General features: G+C 35.6%; 1 long non-coding RNA gene across 4 annotated transcripts in view; it reads right to left on the bottom strand.

Moving 5' to 3' along the window:
- The window catches only part of LOC109023603 (uncharacterized), a 480000-nt gene that overhangs the window by 382087 nt on the left and 71181 nt on the right, over nt 1–26732 (bottom strand). The gene's annotated exons all lie outside the window — the stretch shown is intronic.

Below are 26732 nucleotides of genomic sequence, written 5' to 3'. Positions count from 1 at the left end.
AGATTTGCAATTTACATTTGCACTGAGATATAGCAAAAATGAAAGACGGAAATATAGCTTTTCTTAGAGTTAGTCTACGTTGGAAAACTACAACCCATGATAAAAATTAGATGTAGTTAGCCTTAGAAATGATAACTTTAGATACTGTGTAGTGCTTAGTACTTTGAGAGAGTAGGAGATAGGAGAATAAAATAGAAAGATGCATTCAAGCACTAAATAGAGATGTTAAGAAAGCTTGCAGCAGATGAAGTTATTATTCACCTGATGTGTTGCCATCTCTCAGATCATTTGATATACACCTTAAAATGCAAATTGCTTCTTTCTAGATATTGCCTTTTTTTCTCTCTCTCTATTCAGTAACTGAAGATACTTTCGGCTGTACACCTAGGGCCCCGTTTGCCAACTTCCTAAGTCTTCTACAGGTAAAGTTATTTTAATCCATTCCCACAGGTTCCTCCTTTTTTTGAAGACTTTATTATTCTGTACTATTCAGCTCTAAAGAATCTACTAATATAATGGTTGCCTCCAAATTGAGGAAATTAGCTAATGTAGGGCACAGATTTATGGAAATATTTTTTAGCTATTTAATCATTTCTCAAAAATCAACAATCTGCATAATAGCACTGAATAATTACCTTAGTTGTCAGAGCCTAAACCCTAGTTTTCTTTTTCATATTCCACCCCTTCCTATTTTTTAACTTGTATTTAATACTAAATCTTGTTTTCACAAATTCTGCATTCCTTTTTCATTCTCTACTAACAATACTATTTAGTTTTTTGAGTTTATTATATTATGAAAATAATAACAGAGAGACAAGATTTCCAAAGGGAGAGTTTATTCAGGAATAGCAGACAATTGCAATCTGGGATGTACACGCTATGGTGAACCACAGGCACGTCCAAAGTGGCTGGGATACAGGGAAGCTTTTAAAGACAAAAAGGAGAAATCCATGCAAGCTTCTTTGAAACAAAGACCATTCGTTCTTGCAAGAGTTGACATTAGCTCATTGGCAGAGACAGCCATTGATAGGCAAGCATCCTCGTGCAAGTGGCTTATCTGGAATACCACATTTTTAAGGAGTTCCTTGCATAATTCCCATCATAGGCATATAGGCAGAAAGCTCTTATAACTCCAATTATAGGCATATGAGCATGAAGTTTCCTTCTTCATGACCTCCCAGCTCCATTTCTTTAGGGCTTCACATAAGTGACTCCATTTTGATATTAATAACTTTTACAAAAAATGCCTAGTTTTTCATATTGCTAAGATCTTATCAATGGTATGTCACCTCACTGACTTAATGACAGTCCCGAAAAAATAAACTATCACATAAAAATAAAATTGTAGGTTTAAACCTGATTTTAAAGTCATAAAACCCAGAGAATTTGTTTTGGAATGTATAGCTTACAGCGAAAATCAGGAAATTGCACATTATCATGAGTGGTGCAAGGTCAGGCATAACCAAGTACATGAATATCTGTTTCTTTCCACAAGGTCAGACCTGTATGAATGCTATTTCAATCATAAAAGCCACGAACTACATGGAATTCCCAAGGAGGCAATTCTTAGTACTACCCATTCACTTGGTTGCCAGAGCTGTGGGCAAACAGGCTCAAGCCATTGTCCTCTAGCTTGCCTTTCTATAATTGCTCATTGCTCAAGAATCATGTAGCTGGGGAGTCACAGGATTTTCAACTTCCTCAATTGCTCCTATAGACAACATCACTATTGTCAACATCTAAGACTTGTCTTTGAGATATTTTTCAGACTTTTGCATTCTGGTGACCAACTGACTCACTCAGATTCCTAACTCACACCAAGGAACTGGCTCAACCAGTTCTGTGACTCTCACCCAGAAGCTGACTCAGTGCACAAAGACAGATTAGGCAGTCCTATAATTTCATCCCCAACTAAGTAGCAGCACCCATTCCCTAGCCCCCTGCCCACCAAATTATCCTTAATAACCCTACCACCCCAAGAGCTTTCAGGGAGGCAGACTTGAGAAATGGCTGCTGTCCTTCCCCTTGACTGGCCCTGTGATAATTAAACTCTTTCTTTGCTGCAATACCTGCTATTCTCAGTACATTGGCCTTTTCTGGGCAGTAGCTTTCTGAGAAGATGAACTCATTGGACTGTTATATTCCTAGGTTTGTGCTATGACCTTTATGCTCTGCAAATATCTTTATTATATATATGTAATATTATGTTCTGTATATTTACACATATATGTGTATATGCATATGATGTGTATGGGTGTATATATACACGTATACATAATTTGTAAATACATCAATTTGTGATGGCTGATTTATATGTAGCATAAGCTATTACCAACCCCTTAAGATTACTTTCTTTAGCTGTTGTTTATGTAACTCTTGGATTGAACTGCTTTTGAAATACACATTCTCCAACTAAATTTTGTTGGAAATAAACACATTTGACAATATTACATGATATTACTTCTGCAAGATCAATCTGCTAGAAATCTTCCTTTAAATTATAATTATATAAAACGAAAGTATTCCCTTACAACAGCATTTGCCCAGGATATATTAAATGAAAGCACTATCATTAACATTATTCTAACCAACTAGCTTTGTTAAAGAATCAGGCTTTGAGTGACTTCCTGTAAAACAGTAAGAATATAAATTTAGTCTCTGCTCCCATTTCCTGGCACAAAGGCCCCTTGGAATCTCTGCAGCGATAAGTGTCTTTTTATCTGGAAGTGAGATGACTGAGCCTGCTAGATAGCCTTTGGATGACAGTTGGCTGCCAGGGGAATGTGACTAGAGGGTTGTAACTTTCACTGAAGGTTGAATTGATCATCAATGGTTAGTGATGTAATTTATCATGTCTATGAAATGAAGCCTCCATAAAAATCCAAAGGATGGGGTTGGTAGAGCTTCTAGGCTGCTGAACATGACCACTGCCAGGAGGGTGGCCCACCCCAACTTCATGAGCACAGAAGCTCCTGCTCTCAGGATCCTTCTGAACCTCCCCTTATAAACATCTCTTCATCTGGATGTTCATTTATATATTTTCAAATATCGTTTGTAATAAACTGGCAATAGTAAATAAAATGTTTCCCCGAGTTCAGTCATTCTAGCAAATGACTGAACCCAAGGGGGTTACAAGAACCTCCAATTTATAGCTAGTAGGTCAGATGTACTGGAAGCCTGGACTTGCAACTGGCATCTGAAGTAAAGTCTCGTGGGACTAAAACCTTAGCCTATGGGATCTGGCACAAACTCCAGGTAAGCAGTGTCACAACTGAATTGAATTATAGGACACCGAGCTAGTGTGGGGGAACTGGTTAGTGCAGAAGAAACGTACACACATACATCCAGTCACAGAAGTGTCCTGTGTTGTGTGTTGAGAATATGGCAGGTGAAAAAGGCTTGTCTTCTCCTACTATACACTCCCCCTCCCCCACCGTGCGCTAGACTGCCATTGAACCTAAATGAAGACTCTTTTCTCACCAAGAAAAAATGTCATTTCTTTTAACTAATCAAACACAGAACTATGGCTGCATCCTTCCTATCCTGAGAGCTAGCTTTCAGTCCTGAATCCGAATGCCCATGATGAAATGCCTTTTTTAACGGTTGAAACCCATGACTTTCCCTCTCCTCTAACTACTCAGTGAAATTCTTCATGGGTATATTCTTAAGGGTGGCATAAAAATGAACCCAGACTTAAGAAAAAAAGTTTTGTTTTATACCAGCTTCAGTTGCTTTCCTGGTATCTTTGAAATCTGTGTTTAGGATACTAATTTAATTCCTTATTCATTTAGACCTGAAAATAAACTAATCAGAATAAAGCTGACATAAACTTAAGCCAAATGTTTTATCAAATATTAACTCCTCTGATTACAAAATTGTTATCGTCATCTTTCTTTTACAATTTCTTAGAATAACTGTCTCATCTTTGATATTTTTATGTCATAACAAATTCAGAAACAGGATTTTTCCCTTTATTTATCTTCCTTTTACTTTTTGTGCTCATGACTATAATATCTGTACTCTTCAGACAAGGCTTGTTTTGTGTTTTGCTGTTGTTGTTTGAGCTTTTAGAAAATCCTTTGACAAAACCTTTGTTTCATCCTCCACTGCATAGTGTACATATCCTGAATGTATCCAACCGAGCTTGATTACATGAAACATAGCCTCTAGAACTTGGGAAGTACTTTCTTTTCTACCTGCCCCACTCAAAAAAAAAAAAAAAAAAGAAAGAAAGAAAGAAAGAAAGAAAGAAAGAAAGAAAGAAAGAAAAGAAATTGGAATTTTTTTTTATGACTTACTGTGGGCTTGCTGAGGACTGTGTGGCAATGTGGTAAATAAACCAAGGATTTAATTGAAATTTTCTTTCTGGTAATCCAGCCTCTATCCAAATTGGTTGAACACTACAACCATCATTGTTTCCATTTCATTTACTGCCCATAAAAATGAATTCACTTGAATTCAAAGGCTACAAGCTCAGAATATTTGCAGTGTAATTTTGCTGGGCTGTAAGACTGATCTCTCCACATTTTTTGTATTCTTATTTTATTAGAGAACATTTACATAGGAATAAAAAGAAGTAAAGAAAGTTGTTCAGAATTCCATTACAAATTATTTTCACGTTTCTTGCCACTCCACCTTCACATGTTAATTTTATACCACTATCATTAATACTTTTTATATGGGTATGTTAGCATAAGCATTTCTGCAATTACCATATGTATTTTATAAACATATTTTGTGGATAGCCAATATTATATAAACCTGATTTAGTTTTCTTAATCAATCTTTTATTATGGGAAATTAAAATTGTTACTACTTAAATGATTAAAATTAACCTGCAGTTCAATAGTTAGGCAAATAGATTTTTCTCCATTGTCATTTTTTTAGAACAAATACATTTTATAATATGTAGTGGCATTTCTGGGTCAAATGCTGTATGCTTTTTAAATGACTTTTGTTAATCGTGTGTGTATGCATATATATGTGTATATATATATTTTTCTTTACATAATATACAACTATGTACTTCTGAATGATTTGAATATAAGTCATAGACATCACATCCCTTTTTCCACAATAAATTCAGTAACTATTTTCTAAGAATTTGTATTTTCTCTTATGTAATTGCAGTATAATTATCAAAATTAGAATACATAACAACAATACAATAGTATTAGCTATTCTATAGTCTATACTCAAATTTTACCCATTGTCTTAACAATGTCTATCATAATAACTTTTTTAGTCACAGTCCAAACCAGAATCACATTTAATTGTCATGTATCTTTATTCTCCTTTAATAGAAAACAATTTTCAGACCGTTTTTTGTTTTCCATGACCTCAAGACTTTTGAAGAGCACAAGCCAATTATTTTGTAAAATTTCCTTCAACTTGTATTTCCCTTGTGTTTCCTCATGGCTAGATGCAGGTTATGCATTTTTACTAGGAAAACTGTATACGTGATGCTGTGCTCACTGGACAGCATTATTTTAGGAGACACAAAATGTCAGTTTGTTTCTTTACTAATGATGTGAAGTTGATCTATTCATTAGTTATTGTACACCAGGTTTCTTCCCTATGAAGTCACTATTTTTTGTGTGTAATTAATAAGTATTTGAAGGAGACACTTTGAAGTTATGTAAATATTTTGTTCCTCATTAAAATTTTACCCCCTATTATAACAGCTATTAATGATCCTTGCCTGAATCAATCATTATATGATGGTTGCAGGAAGGTGATTTTATAAGGAATCATTAGTTCTGCACTCACTAGTTGGTCTTCTGCCACACATAACAGCTATCTCTTTTCCACCATTAATGTATTTATATCAGTACAGGTTCATATTTGCGTATTTTATTCCATAAATATTCTGTTACTCTTATTATTCTGATGCTCAGATTGTCACAGATTTTGCCAGAGGGAGCCCCTTCAAGCTGACATCTGACATGCATTCATAATATTTTAAGTACTACTGTAGTTTTGGGCACAAGACGTTCAAGGTTTAGCTTCCACTTTTCCTACCCCGACATGGAAATCAGCCATTTCTCCAAGAATCTCCGATTCCTTTAATGGGTCATGGTTTATAGAAACCAAGGTCCAGGCACTAGGTACGCTCATCCCAGGATGTCGATGCTTCTAGCTCTTATCAGTAGAATCCAAGAACTATGAACACGAATATAAATATAAGTAGCGAATATATTGATCTATCATCCATATATTAAAAGGCACGAGTCCATACCAATTTCTCACATTTTAATTTCAACATGACTGGTTATAATGTTTTCTTTCCACTTACTAAGAATTAAACTATAATTTCTATCCATTGTTGGCACACTCTAAGTAATTGATTACTTAATCTGTATTTATTTTTCATTATACAAAATCATCACACACCCAGAAAATACCTGTTTCCAAAACTCCAGGGTACCTTCCCGTCATATTTTATTTAATAAGTTTCTTTACAACTTGTTACAATATTTATATCTATTTCTGAGCATGACAAATTCCTCTTTAATATGACAGTATTTAAAAATCACACTTTTTAAAATATATGCCTTTATATTTTTAATGTGTAAAAAGATTTATATGTTTTACTGGAAACTGAATCACAGATTAATAATAGGAAGTTTGCAGCATAAAGGTGAAATTATTATGAACACAAAACATAATAAAAGAAATTTGCTTTCAGAATGGTAGGACCCACCAGACTCTCCAACAAAACAATCATTTAACTGGAGGAAATTATTAAAAACCCCCTAAGGTATCTGGAAATTGTCCTAAAGTTATACAGATAATGGAGAAAGATCTATTCAAGAAAAATCTACTAAGCAGTGGTAACAACAGTGAAAACCTATGGCATTTGAGCCACAACCTACTCCCTCCCCTATCCCTAAGCTCAGTGTGATGGAAGTTTTACTCTGTGTCCTGTAGCTGGAAATACAGTCTCTTCTTTCCTCAGCTCACAAGCTAAGACTGCAGGTCAACCCTAAAGAGGTACGTAATTAACACTTGTCATTTCCTTCAGGTCTCTGTTGCCCAAGCTCTACTTGTGAAGGCTTGGTTGACAGGGCAGCCCCCCTTCTCCTGCACAGAATAGGAGCTCTACTCCAAGCACAGGAGACCAAGAATGCTTGGCACTAATTGTCCTAGCCCTGGCTGGCTCTTGAGAGAGACAGAAGTTGTGTGCTGGAGAAGAAAGCCAGGAAGCCTAGATGCTGCCAACCTCCCAGCACCTGCTTTCAGAGCAAGGTGTCACACTGGAAGCAGCATTCACACATCCATTCATTCTGTAATCCATGAGGAGCTCTTTCCTGATAGGATGGACTTCGCAGAAGAATATGGAAAAGTCCATGCCTAAGGACACTGTCAAAACAACAGAGATTCTGGTGGAGAATGATTAAGGGGGAGTGCATAGCTCCATGATAATTGTAATAACAAATAAAAGGGCAGAGCACCTGGATGTTTAGCAGAGAGAACCAAGGAAAGAGAAAGCCAGTAAGAGCCGAGCCATCCTGGGTCCTCAATCATCCCTGGGGTGATGGGATCGGGAAAGCTGTATACAGTGATAGGATGCACCCACTTAGGAGTAATCATAACACAGGGTGACACAGACTTAAAATCATTCAACAAGTCACGTGCAGATCCAGCCACAAAGGGCAGAAGTCTCACCGTCACTAGGAGATTAAGCACAAGTTCTGACCCAAACACTGGGCAAACAATTAGCAACTCCGACTCAGATGAAACTCTAAGGAAGCTGGGCTTTAAAATAAAATCACAACAATCTCTGGCAGTCTGAAATACTGTGTGCATGCCCAAAGCTATATCCCTGTAGGAGGGATTGCAGGAGGAATGCCAAGCTATGAGTCCCTGGCTGAAGATGGGGGCAGGAACCTAAACTTTTTAAACCGTAATCACAGCCTCCAAGCCATGATCTCATCAAATGGTAAAGGCCAAACTCTAGTGAGCTAAGAGGGCTTAAGCACAACATTTGACCAAAATGTGGCTTATGCTGACTCAGGGTAATGTCTACACAGCACTGGACATGGTGCAGAGATATCTGTCTATCCACATACAAAGTAATGAAGTTGGGCCCTTAACTCATACCTTAAACAAAATTAACTCAAGATAAATTATGCAACAAGCACACGAGTTATAAGTGTTAAAAACTCAGAAGAAAACATAGGAGTAAATCTTTGTGACCTTGAGTTACGGTACAGTTCCTCAGATATGACACAAAAACCACAAGTGACAAAAGAAGAGATAGATAAATGACCACATCAAAATTAAAAACGTGCTACAAATGATACCATCAAAAAAGTGAAAATATAGTCCATAGAATAGGAAAAAGTATCTGCAAATTGTATTTCTGATAAAAAAGTGTGTATATACACACAAATATGCACAAATACACACACATATGTACCTGTATATATTTAAGTCCCTTATCAGATATATGAATTGCAAATATTTTTAGTACACACATACGAAAGTGTATGAATATAAATCACACTTATAAATGAATAATAAAAAGACAACTCAATTTTAAAAGCAATAAATGATGTACCTGAATGGACGTTTCTCCAAAAGAATATACAAATCCTCAATAAGCATATTAAAATTCTCAACACTCAACATCATCAGACATTAGAGAACTGCAAATCAAAACCAAAATGTGACTTCATACTCACAGGTATGACTATAATAAAAAAGAAAGACAAAAACAATGTTGGACAGGTCATGGAGAAATTAAAACTCTCATTCATTTTTGGTAGGAATATAAAATGGTGCAGCCTCTTTGAAAAATAACTTGACAGTTCCTCAATGCTAAACACAGGAATATCATATGACTCAGCGATTCAACTCCTAGGTATACATTCAAGGGAAATAAAGCATATGGCCTCGCAAAAACGTACATGCAAATGTTCATGTAACCATTACCTACAATACTGAAAAAGTTGCAACAATCCAAATATCTGTAAACTGATGAGTGTGTAAATAAAAGGTCACAGATCCATGCAAAGAAAATATCTGGTTATAAAATGGTATGAAATAGTGATACATGTTACAACATGAATGAACCTTTAAAACGCCATACTAAGTGAAGGAAGCCAGCCACAATAGCCTACATAATAGAAAATTATATTTACATGAGACGTTCAAAATAGATCTATAGAGTCAGAAAGCAGAATATTGTGCGCCCAGGCTGGGGGTGGGATGGGGAAATGACTGTTAATGGCAAAATGGTTACCTAGGGGTGATTAACATGTTGTAAACTTAGATTTTGGTGATAATAATTCCCTAACTCTGTGAATACATTAATAGTCATTAAATTGAATACTTTAAAGAGGAAAATTTTATTCTATGTTAAGATCAATAAAGAGGTTTAACATTAAAAATAATAAGCAACTTTTTTATATTGCTTAGCAAAATATCACAAATTTATTGGCTTAAAACAACACACATTTGATGTGATGATATATGTGCACATTGTGGAAAAATTAAGTCGAACTAACATATCCATCACCTCACATACTTATTATTACTTTATGGTCATAACATTTCATAAATATATAAATTATTACTTCTCAGTTTAAAATACAATTAAATTTTTAATAAAACAACAGAAGTTTATTATCTCACAGTTTCCATGGGTCAGGAGTCTGGGCACAACTTAGTGGGCCCTCAGCACAGGGTCTCAGAAGATTGTAATCCAGACATAGACTGGGATGAATGTCCTGTTTGGTGGCTAAATTTCACTTCCCTGTGCTTGGAAGACTGAGGTCTTCCTTTTTTGGCTGTCAGCCACGGCTGTGCTACCCTCTAGAGGCTGGCCACAGTCCTTTGTCACATAGCCCCTTTCACAGCATGACCAAAAAATTTTGAAGGCTGCCAGGAGAATCTCTTTTAAGATTTTCCTCTGATTAAGTCTGGCCCACCCAGTGTCATCTTCCTTTTGTTTGTTTTTATTTATTTATTTATTTATTTATTTTTTGAGATGGAGTCTCACTCTGTCACCCAGGCTGGAGTGCAGTGGCACGATCTCGGCTCACTGCAACCTTTGTCTCCTAGGTTCAAACGATTCTCCTGCCTCAGCCTCCTGAGTAGCTAGGATTACAGGCATGTGCCACCACGCCTGGCTAATTTTTGTATTTTCAGTAGAGACAGGGTTTCATCATGTTATCCAGGCTGGTCTCAAACTCCTGACCTCAAATGATCCGCCTGCCTTGGCCGCCCAAAGTGCTGGGATTACAGGCATGAGCCACTGTGCCCAGCCTCATCTTCATTTTGAATAACTCATAATCAACTGATGTGGGGCCTTAATTACATGTGAAAAGTCCCTTTATGTTTGCCATTTTCCATTGGCTAGGATCAAATCACAGGTCCTGCCTATGCTGAAGGAGTGGGAATTATATAGGTCATGAACAGTAGGCGGCACAAGCTCCTAAGTGTCAAGGCCCGACTACTACAGAGAATACAGAAAAACAGAAATTGAGTGTCATATCAAATGCACTATTGTTCTTGAGTCTTCCCGCTATGAATTTTTGGGCAAAGAAGGTGATAAAATACATTCACTCAGGGGACTATAGGAAATTGCAATATCCAATATAAGTAGCCCTAAGCTTAGGATGTAGCAAAATGTTTAAATATGGATTTTGTTATGAAGACGATGCAAATGTCTGAAGATCAGTGTCTCCGGTGTGAAAAATTCTGGGTAACTACTGAACGAAATCAATATGTTGCCACAAGGAATCACAAATATAGAAGAAAAATTAGCAGAATTATTAACAACAATGAACAAAGATGGCTTGTTTAGGAGTAAAGAAACCCAACAAATTAAGCATGCAAAAAACTGAGGCTTTTTAGAATTCCACTTAATCTGAGAAAATTTGTTAAAGGGATGTGCCATATATACGCTAAATCAGTTTTGGATCTAAAAGAAATAATTCATCAAAAAAACATGACCTGGGCAGGCGTGGTGGCTCATGACTGTAATCTCAACACCGGGAGGTTGAGACAGAAGAATCACTTGAGCCAGGAGTTCAAGACCATCCTGGGCAACATACATAGTGAGACCTTATCTTTATTTATTTTTTTTTAAATCAGCTGGACTTGGTGCTCGCCTGTAGTCCCAGCTACTCAAGAGGCTGAGGTGGGAGGATGCCTTGAGCCCAGGAGGACGTGGCCGCAATGAGATTAATGGCGCCATTCCACTCCAGCCTGAGTGACAAAGCAAGACTGTCTCTAAAATAAATAAATAAATAAAAAGCATGGCCTTATGAAAAGAATTTGTCCAAGTATACACTTCATTGTGCTAATAAACACACACTCACAACCTAGAAAAATTAAAAGCTGGCTTTTTAATCCATTTAGAAGTTGGAACAATGGGTAAAAGTCATACTATTGCAATATGAGTCCGATTTCCTTCATTGAACAAAAGCCTTCTGAGTTTTGTCTTTCACTAATTGATGATAAACAGCAGTTGCCTCTTATAACCCTATGTGTCCCATACAGCCTCTATGCTCTTTCACTGCTATTTCAGGCCATAGTTGGACCAAACATTTTCATCACAGAATAAAATGAATAACCACTCTTAGAGCCTTCAATATCAGTTTACTTTCAGTCTGACAATTAACTATTACACTGTTACATATATTCGTTTTCACTACAGCAGGTCCTTTTTCCAGGTATCATTACTTACAACAGTTAGGATAGGCCAGGTGTGGTAATAAATAACCCCAAGTCTCAGTGCTCAGAACAACAGAGTTATAGTTTCCCCTAGCACAGGCAGCAGGTGGCTCTGCACTTCACAGTGACCCAGGGATACAGGCTGATGGGACAACCATCATTGAAAACATTCGCAAAGGGGAAAAGATCTCTGGAGGATCTCAAACCAGCAATTAAATGCTCTGACCAAAGAGTCACTGGTCACTTCTGCTTACAGGTCATCATAAGTCACATGACTTCAATAAACTGCGAGCTTCAGGAAATGCAATCATTTTGGCGCCTTGAAAGCAAAAAGCCAGGAATATTTTGTGAACAGTATTAGTGATTATCACAAAAACAGTCACCAGGATTTCAGAAATGATGATTAAAATGGAAAACATTTTTTCTATAAAAGCAAAGCATATTGGGCAAAAATGTATGCAGATGTCCATGGCATGAGAAAAATGCTATACAAAATATGCCGAAAATAGAGTGCAACCTAAGTGACACAATATGGGGGAACAAATATATTTCTATTTCAATTTCAATGTATTATTTCTGCTAGTCCCCTCTGCTGGACACATCACACTATAACCATACCTTACATCATTTAGCAACATTTTCCTTCAAGTGTCAAGATTAATTATAACATTTTCCTTTCATGTAACTGAAGTCCCTGCTACCTCAAGTTTGCTATGCCTGCCACACAGAGAATTAGCAAATAATATACTTAAAAGGATTTTAGAGTCATTTAGCGGTATAACTCTACACATAATTGATTTTATTAACTGAGCTGCAGACTGCAGAAGGCAAAAATCAGCAGAATTACAAGTCACTACCAGCTGGTAATGCTGGGGTTAAAAATTAGGCAGTGTAGCAGCATCAGTGCTTCTGATTATACATTCACTTCCTTTGCACGCTACACTCAAAAGCAATGATTAATTACAAAATGTAATTTTAAAAACCACTCTCCTTTATAATAGCAAAAGAAAAACACTGTGAGGTAACTAGAAACAAAAGTTTAAACTGTTACCTACATTTTAATGGAGCATGGTATTAATATGACACAGTCAAAGAGACAAGATGAGAGAATATTGAGCACAGACACATACTCAGGTGTGCCTGGAAACCTGGCTTGTGAAAAAGGGAGGCATTACAAATCAGTGAGAAATGATGGCTTTTTACTAAATGCTAATGGGAAAACTGAACATCCATAGGAAAAATATATCCCATGCTCACATCACATACCAAAGTCAAGCTCAAATATACTAAACATCCCAATGAGTAAAGCTTATCTAAAATGTCTAGAAAATATATAGGTAATTATTCTTGGGATATCAGGGTAAAGAAGACTTTCTTAAAGCTGCACAATCACACAGGAAATACTGCTACATCTATGCAATAAAATAAATCATAAACAGATTCAAAACACAAGACACAGGCAAGGAGTATCTTTATAGCTTATTCAGGCAGCCAGTATAAAGAAATCCTAAAAATCAATAATGCACAAAATATGTATGAGCAATCATCTGAAAAGCAATAAACACGTGGAAAGAAAATGTTCAACCTCACTGGTAATCAAGAAAAATGCAAATTAAAGTCAATATTTTAGTCTCACACAGGAGAAACAGTAGTATATTTTGAGGAAATTGATCTTAAGAATAGACCAACATATTGTGTTGTTAATGACTAATATGACAAGAGAGATAAATACATATTCTGCTTTGATATTATTTGCAGGCTCTTTTTTTGGGGCTTCCTTCACGACATCAATTTTTACTATAAATAGTTCAGAGACAGACAGCAAAGGGGATATAATCAAAGCATGCCAAAAAATAATGTGTGCTGCAGTTTTAAAGGAATTTAGAGGCTTGTAGCATCATTGAGTTGACAGCCCAGCAGAAAGCACACACCTACACAAGAAAGGTAGCCTGAAGTAAAGACACTCTTGGCATATAATTTATCAGGGTGCTAATATGATGAACAACAACAAGAAACATGCCAAGAAGATACTTTTGGAGGTTATTAAAATGCAGAATGGAGAAGACAAAATGCTAAATATCCCCATTTGAAGTCAAGATGTTTAGTTACACATTGCAGCACAACCTCCCACTCCCAATGTATTGGCTTACACAATAATTTAGTGTTATTAGTCATAGTAACGAGAGTTGGCTGGGCTTAGCTAGGTAGTTTGCACCGGAGGTCTCTTATACCGTTGCCATTAGATGGTGACTGGAGCTCGAGACTCACTTGTCAGGTACCTCCACTGGGATGGCTGGAACAGCTACGGGGTGATCAGGAATCTTCTCTCTCCAGGCAGGCTTTCCATGAGGCTAGAGGGTATTTCTTCATAGCATGATGGTCTCATGGTTATCAGACTTCTTACATGACCCAGTTTTCCCCCAAACAAGACTAAGGAAGACATAGGAAGCTGCCACCTTCCTATGATTTGCTTCCAAAATCCCAGAAGATCAATTCCATTGCATTCTACTGATCAAGCCAGTCGTTAAGAGCAGCCCAGATTCAAGAGGTCTGGAAGTGGATTAGACTTCATCTCATGATGGAAGCAGCTGAGTGGAGGTGCACGGAAGGAGTAACAGGTGCCTATCTTTGGGTATTATCCACCACACAAGATAATTTCAACATTTCTTCACTCCTTACAGTGTGTTACCAAAATGATTATGAAAGATGCCTTCACGTATTAACATTATATGTGAAGGGATCAAGCTTGTATCCCTAGGCACAGCATGGACACAGGCCAGAACCAATTTTAGTCTTCATCATGAGTGCCGGCATAAGAAAGAGGCTGTGCTATCTCCATGTTCCTAAAATAACATCCTATAGCAGATCTCATCACCTGGCTGTTTCTGGGAACTATTGGAATCACTGATGCCAATCAAACCAGACCTATGGACTCAGATCAATTGCGTGGAATCGGATTGATTAAATGATCTTCTAAAAATACCACATGCCTGAAGACGCTTTATCCTTAGTAGTATTCCACTCATGTAGTCCTTACTTTCCTTAAAGTCAGATAAAATTGGTTTATTTTACAGTAAAGCAATTAATAGGCCAGAATGTGTATTTCATTCTGATACTTAATACTATTTCTTTCTTTTTCACATTGTCTTACAAGTGAATAACTAAGATTTCCAGCTAATACTATGTGGTGTTAGCTTTTATCATCAATAATTAATTGAACTGATTTTCTTGATCATGGTATTATATAATTTCCTGTTTAAACTTCACACACTACCACAAATTCTTCTTCAAAATCAATTTGAGTTTTTTGTTTGAATAAAAACTATCATTTGTCAGTCACTAGATGTATTTACTTTTTAAAAGTATTTTCTAAATACTGTAAGTGACCATTCTTATAAGTATTCATAATTTCAATTCGTTAAAAGTCTTTTTGCTCTCAGAACCTTTCATTTTCTCATGAAATTCAAGTATTATACTAGAAGTTTAGCCAAATAATTTAATTTTTATACATCCCTATCTTCTGGCTCCAACTTCTGTCACCTGGAAATTCTGAGTTCAAAATGATTTTTATTGCTTGATTTATTTTTTGCTATTAATCAAGGACCTCTTTTCTACATTATAAAAGGCTATGCTGTAATTCTTTCCTGATAATGGTTGCTATCTAGTTCTATCTTCTAATTCCTTCCTCTTCTGCCTAAAGCTTCATATCTCAAATACTAAAATAATATCCGAAGTGTCAAAGTGCCATTTAATACTTTGCTCTATTCCTGGCATGAATAAAACTACAATGATCACATCAGTCTCATCATGTGTCTATATAATTCAAAGCAATTTCTCAAAGCAAACTAATGAACTAAAGAAATAATGAATCTCATTGCTCAATCTTTTATCTATATTTTAAAGTGTTAGCCAACATTTTTTTCCTAATCTTATGGTGTCCAATTATTTTCTAAAATGGTCATATAAAGTCCCATGAGCAGTGAATAAGAATTCCTGTTACTTCACGTCCTCATAAATACTTAATATTGCCCAATTTAAAAAATCCTATTCTAGTATTAACTATGAAGAAAAGAAATTCTCATATATTGTAATTTACTAATTATTACCTTTATTATTTTCATTCTTTATATGTTAAAAGAAATATGTATTTTAATAAAATTTAGGGGAAAATTGATATCTAAAATATCAAGAATTTTGCACTGTTGGTTTTGCAAGTGTCCTTAAATGCTCACACCATCTTAAAGCAATGCCATTTGCATATTACTACTATATTTGGTTAATAACACTATAAGAAGTTGAATATCTAAGGATCGTTCCAAATAACTCGAATCACTCGATCTACCCACGCCATCCACAGATCAATCAATTCGTATGACAACTATCTTGAAAGGTGCAAAGGTAATTCTGTATCATGGAAAAAAAATAATTTACCTTTACATTACATACAAGTGTTTTTGTTTTGGTTTAGTTTGGTTTCTTTCACAAAAAGTACAGTAGTTTACTTTTAAAAATTTGCATTTAGGGAGTATCTTGTCCTCAAAAGTGATGGAAGTTGTCATAGAAACAACCATAACTACAAGAGATACATTTATCAGAGAGGAAAATATTTACCCTGATCCACTTTTTCCTTGTTGCGAAAGAAATAAGTCATTCCTCAGGAGTGACTTTTCTCTTACAGGAATATGCAGAGGATACTGACCTTCTCGGCTTTCCATTCCCAGGAGTCCTTTTTTTCAGGCATCATGAGGCTTAATTTGTCAGAGACCTGCATCCTAAACTTGTTTCTGAAGACTAGAATGTTTCCTCACAAGACTTTGAATCACTTGGTGAAAATGTCAGAATGAGATTTTAGAAATTATGTGACTGAATAGAACAGGCTGTTATTTGTGTTTGAGGAGGAAAAAAACACCCATGATATTTCCCAAGGCAAGTAATTATCTTCAATAATATTTATCCTTGGTGTATTCAGAGTTAACAGAAAAATCACAGGAGTAGAAGCCGAAGAGACATTTGTAAATACCTCATTTATTTTTCCCTGCCTGAAACTGTACCTGTTACTTCCCTAACAAAATAATGCCTCTTCCTTTCCTGGTAATGTTTTATGTTGTTAACCTCTTCATAATCCTAACTCTATAACTTTGTCTTCAATATCCCTTTATAAATATCTTAACAGTTGGGTCCAATGCTTATAAAAATAGATATAAATTTTAAAAAATATATTATAATTTGCAATAAATTAATGTATTATAAGCCATGCCATAAAGCATTCATATATTCTTTACTATCTATAAAAATAAATATTTTTATATTTTAAATCCTTTTGTTAGTATTTTATTTTTATTTTTAAATTTCGACTTCTATTATTGAGTAAAGGGTACATGTGCAGGTTTGTTACATAGGTTAACTGAGTGACACTGAGGCTGGAGGTCCTAATGATTCTATCACACAGGCAGTAGGCACAGTGCCCAACAGGCAGCTCTTCAGCCCATGTCCCCCACCCTCCTTTCCCCATCTACTGCTACCCACTGTCTGTTGTTTGCAGCTTTATTTTATGTGTATTCAATGTTTAGCTCCCATTTATATGTGAGAATATGTGGTATTTGGTTTTCTGCTGTTGTGCTAGGTTACTGAGGATAATGACCTCCAGCTCCATCCATGTTGCTGCAAAGGACATGATTTCATTCATGTTTTGGCTGTACAGTATTCAGTGAGGTATATGTACCACATTTTCTTTAATCAACCCATTGTTGATGGGCAGTTAGGTTGATTCCATGTCTTTGTTATTGTGAACAGCACTGCAATCAACATATGGGTGCATACATCTTTTTGACAGAGTAAGTTATTTTCCTTTGGATATATACATCTAGTAGTGGGAAGGTTGGGTCAAATGGTAGTTCTGTTCTGGGTTATTTGAGAAGTCTCCAGCTACTTTACACAGTGGCTGAACTAGTTTGCATTCCCACCAACAGTGTATAAGTGTTCCCATTTCTCCACAACCTTGCCAACATTTGTTGTTTCTTGACATTTTAATAATTGCCATTCTGACTGGTGTAAGATGGCATCTCATTGTCATTTACATTTGTGTTTCTCTAATGACTAGTGTTGTTGGGCCCTTTTTCATATGCTTTTTGGCCACTTGTATGTCTTCTGAGAAGTGTCTGTTCATGTCCTTTGCCCTAAATGCAGATATTTTAGAAGTATTGAACATATTTTATATATTTTCCCTGGTATTTAAATATTGAATAATTTGTCCTAGTTTCTTCCAAAAATGATTTCCAGCAACTTTCAAAATATATGGATTAGGGTGACTATAGTTAACAAAAATGTATTGTACTCAGGTAATGGACACATTAAATACCTTAACTTCATCACTACACATTATATACGTGACGAAATTTTACATTTACTCCATAAATTTGTATAAGTTGCAAAATAATAAAAATATTTTGAGTATGATATTAACTGTATAATAAGAGTATAGTGAGTTTAATGAGAATAAGAACTACTACTTATTAAAATAATAAAACTTAAGTAGTAAAGATCAGGTAAAAATAAAACAAACATACAGAATACAACACAAAACTTGGTCCATAGAAAATTACCAAAAAGGACAGCTGAATTGATTTCATTTTCTCCTTCAGTTTGTGCAGTGAAGGCAGCACATTCTCCCTCCTGCTTGGTAGTGTCCTAATGATGTTAAGACGATGCTCAGAGGCAACAAAATTATCCTTACATCTGCTCAGAAAACCTTCCCTCCCACGGGCATCATTAAACACATTCCAGGTAAAGCACTTAACTTTTTCAACAATACCTTATACTAAATCACACAGTGTTTATCTTGTTGTATGGTAATACACCTCTCAAAATTGCAGTGACAATGATGGAAAATTGTGTTTTGGAGAAAAGGTTATCCCATATTGTATCAGAATACTGGGTTCATGACTAATTCCTCCTCGGATTAATAAATGGATGGAATTTAAGGCAACCAGAAAAACAGACAGATTAAATCATTTCAAATGTAATGTACTTTTTCACACCACTAGAATCTGGTTTCAATGAATTAAATTAAATCCACTGGTAATTATGGAAGTGCAGGTGTTCTATTTTAACATTTGTAAGTAGATTCTACCAACTAGGCATAAGCAGAATTGCATTATTTGTCAGGGGAAAACCCTGAAAAAGCCACAGGCCATGTACAAAGCCTTCTTCCTGCCCATGGAAGACTGACTAGTAGGCAAACCCTTAGTGTTATACACACACACACACACACACACACACACACACATTTAATGTATTTGTTGAGCACCTACTATGTTCCTGGGACATTCCTAAGTGTTTCAAATTTTTCTGATATTTAATGACAAACAGGATTCCAAATGAAATGTTTATTATTTAGCTCAGTTTGCCCTAACCTCCAAGCTATTGATTTCCATTTTTTTCATTAAATATCTTAGATAACAGTCTCCAATGATATCCAACAGAATGACTTGACATGGTTTCATCAAAAAAGGAAGATTTGCTGGATTATCCTTACAATCTTAGTTCAAAATAATCCAATCTCTGCTAAATATAGCAGAACCTCCTCAACATTATGTCCTTTTATTTTTTATTAGCCCCGAGGTAAGTTTACATATATCCTGAACACATTTTGAATTGTTTTGGTAACTTCCACCAGAATATGGGAAGCAGTAAAAAGTAGAGAGAAAATCAGTTTTCCTGCTAACTAGATCGCCTTCAAAAAATTCCACAAAAGTATATAGTTAATTAAAGAAAATCTTTCAAACTAAAACATGATAATTTCATATTTTAATATCTTTAAAATGTAAAAGCTCAGTGAACTTCAAAGTTTAAATATAAAAATAATGCTAGAAGGTGAATTTAGTGATCTGAATGTCTTGCTATCTCTATACTTTGCAATGAGAATAGTAATTTAAATAGCATTCTTTTGCTTCTGAGGGATTTGTTTTTCAAGAGATTGCTATTGCATGATTCCTTATAAAACTGATAAAAGCTAAAATATAGAAACATCCAGTATGCTAAAATATAGTTATATTTTTCCCACTTATCTTTGTCTCTTGGATGTGCATGTGTGTGCGTATATACGTATATATACGTGTATATATATACATATATATGTATATACATATATATGTATATACATATATATGTATATACATATATACGTACATATATGCACACATATATATATATACAGACACACACACTTTTTTAAATTTCAACTTTTATTTTAGATACAGGGCATACATAGGCAGTTTTTTTACACGGGCATATTGCACCCAGGTAGTGAGCACAGCACCCAATAAGTAGTTTTTCAACCCATGCTCCCTCCCTCCCTCCCTCCCCACTCTAGAATTCCATAGTATCTGTAATTCCCATGTTTATGTCCATGTGTGCTCAGTGTTAAGCTCCCACTTACAAATGAGAGCATGCAGTATTTGGTTTTCTCTTCTTGCATTAACTCACTTAGGATAATGGCCTCCAGCTCTAATTCATTTTAGGAATGTTTCTTTGCTCCCTCCCTGAATTTCTTTTCTTTTTGGGGGGTAGAGGTGCTGAACTGATACCCTCCTGCTCACAATGCAACATCTGGTATTTTTAAATTGCCAAGTCTATGGAATCTCTGCTTTTAATTATAAACCTCAAATCTTTCAAAGGAATGTTAAGTTTCCTCCAGGATTCAGCCTAAATTGCACTTATACCCAAAGCCACTCCTTCCCCTCAACCTCCTGGTCTCAAGCAATCCTTCTGCCTTGGCCTCCCAAAGTTCTAGGATTACAGGTGTTAACCACTGCATCCGGCCAATGAGACAGTTTCTATGAGTGTTACCTGGGCTATCTCCTTTAGAATTTCTCATAAGGCTGTAATCAAGTTGTCAGCCAGGGCTGTGTTCTTGTCTGAAGTTTTGACTGGGAAAGGATCAACTGCCAAGCCCACTTATATGATCATTGGCAGGATCCAGTTCCCATGAGCTGTTGGGTTGAGGGTTCATTTTCTAGCTGGCTGTTGGTCGGAGGTTGCCCTCAGTTCCTTGCCATGTGGACCTTCTTGATAAAACAACTTGCCTCATCAAAGCCAGCAAAGGAATACATTCTACTCGACTATATCATGTAACCTAATCATGGGAGTGACAACTTTTGCCATATTCTGCTGGTTTGAAACAAACTACTCAGCCAGCACCCATTCACAGGGAAGGGACAAAGGCCTGGACGTGGAGGCAGGATTGCTAGGGGCCATCTCAGAAGCTGTCCACTGCAGTATCATTACAGGGAAAAAAAAAATTGAAGACATCTGTGTCCACGACCAGCTTATAAAAAGCTTTGTCCATAGGCAAGTGGCTGTTTTCACACAGGAAAACATCTGTTTCCACAGAGGCAGCAAGCACGGTCTGGGCCTTATTCAAATCTACAAGCTTTTATCTGCTTGAGAAGCATTACAGAGCTGGCTGCTGCCAGTGCAGTTTTCCTAAATTGACCTGGCTGAGGCAAGAATTAGATTTCAGAGACAATCTTTTCACATAATGGCCTTTTAGATATTATATGAAAGAGTAACCATGGGCCTGTAATTTATTCCTCCCTCCTTAGGGATCTCTGAAGAAGTTTTGACTCTGACCAGAATTCTTTGCAAATATCGACTGATGGAATACACTAACATAGAAGACAAATGAGGGTCCTGAAACGGTTGGCTACGCGCTGACTACTGATCTAGAAATCATTTCAGCATTACATCCTGGTTTATTTAGACTGCTCATATTAAATTATCCTGAAAATCATGGGAAGCTGAGCTGAAGCATGCAAGTTATACATATAACTAGAGCAAGACCATGTGTCTAGTGGAACTCCAGAACTCAGCAGCCTCCATGGCTAATGTGTCCCGTGTGCTTGTCATACTTCAACACCAAAATATGTCTAACATAGGAAAGGAAGCTTAGGAAGCCTTATCTGTGGATTAGGAGCCTCCAAGATGCTGTGTATATTGCTTCTTCTGTCTCTTATCCATTGATAATTATGCACAAGCTTGGAGGTTCTGAAACAGTAGAAATGATAAAGGTGGAGGCAACTTTAGATTGGTTAAATGGCAATTGGGGTGATACAGCTACAGTTTTTGACAGCTTTGAGATATAATTGACATATAACAAATTGCATATACCTTAAGTTTTGGCATATGTATACATCCCTGTAATCATAAATACAATCAAGACAATGGATACCTATTTGATACCACTGACCCAAACCATGATAGATGCTGTGATTTATGGGGATCCCTAAATTTGTGCTTGTTATGTTTCATAGTTTTAGTTAGTGGTCAAGAAGTACTCAAGAGACAGTAACCTCAGTTATTATGTATGGGATTAATTGGTAGCAGAAATGTTCATGCTTCCCGAAAGAAAGGTGAGACTAAAGAGGGAAATTATAAAGAAGAAGGAAAGTAGTGATCCTTGACCTACTCTGCTGGAATTGTTCCACTGCTGTTGAAAAACAGGATGAAAAAGGGGGAATTGAGAGGATTATTGGTAGGGTTTTGGCGGTATAATCTTGAAGCTTGAGAGGTAAAAATCCAACTTCATTGTTGGCTATGACATGCATACCTTAAGAAGCCCCCTCGAAGTCTCCACATATAACTTAGCATGAATAAGTACAAATCCAATCATAAGGATTATGATTTGGAATGGAAAATACTTAAACAGGCTGAATGTAATCCCTCAGTTAAAGCCATATTTCCTTTTTATGTAAATTAAATAAGGATTTGGGATCTGCCCACCCACCCCTCAGTGAGGGAATCCAAAGAACTAGAAAGTGATGTGGATGGAATGGACTGAGGGCAATAACAAAAATATGTGGAATTATTAACTCTTGGCAATCAGTCTATGGAAATCCACATAGGGGCTAGGAGGACAGTCTAAGAGGTCTAAAGGTGAAACTTGGAGAACGCGGAGATGCTGTGGTAGACAATAACAACATAACAGTTAAACTCTAATTTGGAAAATACGACTGGAGAAAGTATTCTCTCATTTCATCTCCCTTACCTAAGTGTATAATGGGAATGGGTGTCACAGGAGAATGGAGGACTCTGCTCCTACATTATTACACTGCGTGTGTTCCATGTTCCATAGTCACCCTCCACCTGGTGTCACCTGAAATGATATATTACAATCTTTGCAATTGCCTAAGACCTCCTCTGTAGAAAATACTAAATAATACAGAGTTCCAGGAGTAAAAGAGAACATTAATGCTTTAATTAGCATTAATGATTGAAATAGTGATATTGATCTCCATTAATTATTTTCCTTAATTGATAAATGAAAATTATTTATATTTATGGTATACAATGTGGAATTTTAATGTATGTTTGAATGTAAGTTAGTATAGCCACCATAGAAAACAATGTAGAGGTTCCTCAAAAAACTCTAATTAGAAGTACCATATGGTAGTTTCAGCAATCCAACTTTTTGGTATATATCCAAAGGAAGTAAAGTCAATACAGCAAAGAGATAGCTGCACTCCCATGTTAATCACAGTATAATTCACCATAGCCAAGACACGGAATCAACCCAAGTATCCATCAGCAGATGAATAAAGAATACGTACTATGTATACACAATGGAATACTACTCAATCTTTAAAAAATCAGTAAATCCAATAATTCTCTTTTAATAGCCCTTACACACCAAAAAGGCAAAGCAGGTTATCTACACATACTGATAGTGGACCACTGGGAGTTCATCTAGGTAGATCCACCATAGCGTTGGATGTGCTATAGATATAATTCAGAAAAACAAAAAGCAAAACCAATACAATTGCACCAACGGGCAATGGATCAAAGGCGAGCATTCAGTATAGATCTTAGCTCATGTTTTCTTTTGTACACCTATTTCAGAAGTCAGTCAAGAACACTGTCTCCACATATTAACAGGGCTTGCAAAAAGACATTTAAGCTAACCAGTATACTATCACAATCTAGTGTAGCTGCACTTGATCTTGATAACCAGTAGGAGTAAGTTGATAACATCAATGATATCTTAATTGCCTCCTCAGAGGAAAAAGCAAAGTATACTTTAGAGACTGTGTCACCCAGCTGTCAATAAAGCACGGCAGATAAACCCCAGTACAATTCAAGACCTGCCCCAGTCCCTGAAAATTTAGAAAAGAACATGAGCCAGATCACAAGAGGCTTTCCTCCTATCGTAAGAAATAATTTAGAATCTGATCTTGACCTTGTTACTAAACAGCCCAGAGACTGGAGAATCTGTTTGAGTTATGGCATAATCACATCTTCCACTCTGGGATATTGTTAGTCCTTTCCACAAAGTCACTAGAAAGAAATCTGAGATTGAATTGTGGCCTGACAGAAACAAGCAAATAAAAGATTTATAAAGGGCTGTCAATCAGGCAGTGTCTCTTGAGCCTTATGACCCGAATGCACAAATGATTGTAGAAGTGTCAACAACTGGAACACACACAGACTACGGCTTTTGGCAGAAATCAATATTGCTGCTCAGTGGAGACGGCAGAGATTTTGGACTTGAAAGTGGTCTGATGCAGCTGCTCAATTCAGCCCTTTAGAAACGTAATTGTGAGCTTGTTGTTGGGCACTGGCAGAAATTGCTCCTACATCAAGAGACCCGGCAATCCTGAAACCAGAAACACCCATCATGACTTAGGTGATGTCTGTGAAACATTCAAATTGAGGAAACACCCCAATGGAGCACACTGTTAAATGGAAATGGTTCTCAAGTGTACACTTTAGCTGGGGGTTCCAAAGTTCACAGCATTTATGAATAGATCTATCCCTTGCATTTGCAGCCAATAGTAACCCTCCCTATCTTTTCCAGCCCATCCTGATCCACAGCCCAAAGATCTCCCTGCTGTAGCTGCTGAATTATCTAAGCCTTTAAATTCTCCCCCGGCCATACAAAATAGCTGCTAAATGTACTGATTGGATTTCATGAGGCTGTTTCAGAAATTCAGTGGTTACCTGTCCTACATATGGTAAATCCTTAGTGGGAGAAGAAAAAAGGCTGAAAGGGCATTTACATCATCCTGAAATCGACTCACTAACTCAAGTAGAGACACTAGAGGGAGCCATCTTTCAGGAGACGGGCTATGGCTGATGAAGCAACCTGAGAACAGATCCTATGCATTACTAGACTCATCAAACATCAAGCTTGCCAGCAACTCTGGGAAACAGCATCTGCCTTTACTCAGGGGACGTTTTAATAATAATGAAATCAGATATATTTAACATACACTGGTGCTAATGACAAGATGTCACTAGAAGTGTGCAGTCCAATAAGGTAGCTGCAAGCTACATATGACTATTGAGCATTTGAAGTGTGGCAAGTCCAAATGAGAACTGTCATATGCACAAAACGCATATGGGATTTCAAAGACAGTACCAAAAAAGTGTAAAATGCCTTGTTAATAATATTATACTGATGACATGCTAAATTAATACTATTTGGATATGTTTAATACTATTTGGATATGTTTAAATTGTACTATTAAAATTGATTAATTAAATTTTATCTACTTCTTTTTCCTTTTTTAGTATCCATCCAGAAAATTTAAAATTAATATATGTGGTACACATTATATTTCTCCTGAACAGTATGCTTCTAGATTGCTTATTACAAGTTACCCTATAATTTATGGGCTTTGGCTGGCCTGAATTGTGGAAGGTGAATGTGCAGCCAGAACAGATTTATCACACACACACACACACACATACACACACACACACACACGCACACACAAGACAGAGAGACAGAGACAGAGAGATTTATAATTAGGAAACTTTACAAAACTAGTTTAAAAAATAAGGAGATGAAACAAGATTTCAAAAGCACAAGTGGAAAAAGAGAAATTTGACAAATATCCTATCATGAAAACCAGGTTAATGTTAATTGAATGCAAACCAGAACAGCTGTATTTTCTTCACAAAGGAAAACATTGTGGAATAATATTGACAGAATCATCAAAAGGGAAGACAAAGGAAAGTAATAATATATTTTCAATGTTAAACCATAATAGAAAATTAAAACAAATTATTGACATATCACTCTGATTTTAACTCACATATTGGTAACAAATCTCCTCTCTATATACATTCATTCATTCTTTTGAATGTATTTATGTATTCAATGTATTTATTTAATATATTTATGTATTTATTAAATATATTTATAAAATGCCTACTAGTCCAGGCACTGTTCTTGTCACTTAAGATACATAGTGAACAAATCGGACAAAACTTCTGTTTTTAAGTGTTTATTATACTTACAAAAATGAACAAAAATAAGATTTTGTATATGATGAACATATTTAAAAAACTAAATAAAATGGGTAATTTTCTTCCCTAATAAAAAAAATCTAAATTGACAGTTGTACTAGTTCCCAAGGAGTGGTGTTACAGGGTATCACAAACTGGGTGACTTTCTACAATATAATTATATAATTATATATAATATGTATTATATAATATATAATATTAATATATTGTAATATCTAACATTATATTATATAATATATAATAAAATAAAATTATGTTATATATAATGTTATATAACATTATAATATATAATTATATTATATGATAATTATATTATATATCATATATAATTATATAATTATATTATATAACATAATTATATAATTATATAACATATATATAATTGTTATATAATTATGTTATATATTATATAATATATTAAGTAATGCAATATATTATATTAATATTATATATTATATAACACATATTATATATTATATATAAGGGATTACATTCAGCCTGTTTCATATATATAACATATAATTATATATAATTATCTAACATATAATTATAATTATCTAACATATAATGATATATAAATACATAACATAATTATATATATTAAAAAGCCACCTAGATTATTTATATTATATGATATATATATAATTATATATTATATATATTAAACAGGCTGAATGTAATCCCTTATTATATAATTATATTGTAGAACATATATATTATATATGTAATTATTATATAAT

The sequence above is a fragment of the Gorilla gorilla genome, chromosome 18 (genome assembly GCF_029281585.2).
Source record: "Gorilla gorilla gorilla isolate KB3781 chromosome 18, NHGRI_mGorGor1-v2.1_pri, whole genome shotgun sequence".
In the NCBI taxonomy this organism is placed as follows: Eukaryota; Metazoa; Chordata; class Mammalia; order Primates; family Hominidae; genus Gorilla; species Gorilla gorilla.
This window is presented reverse-complemented; position numbering and strand designations above follow the sequence as displayed.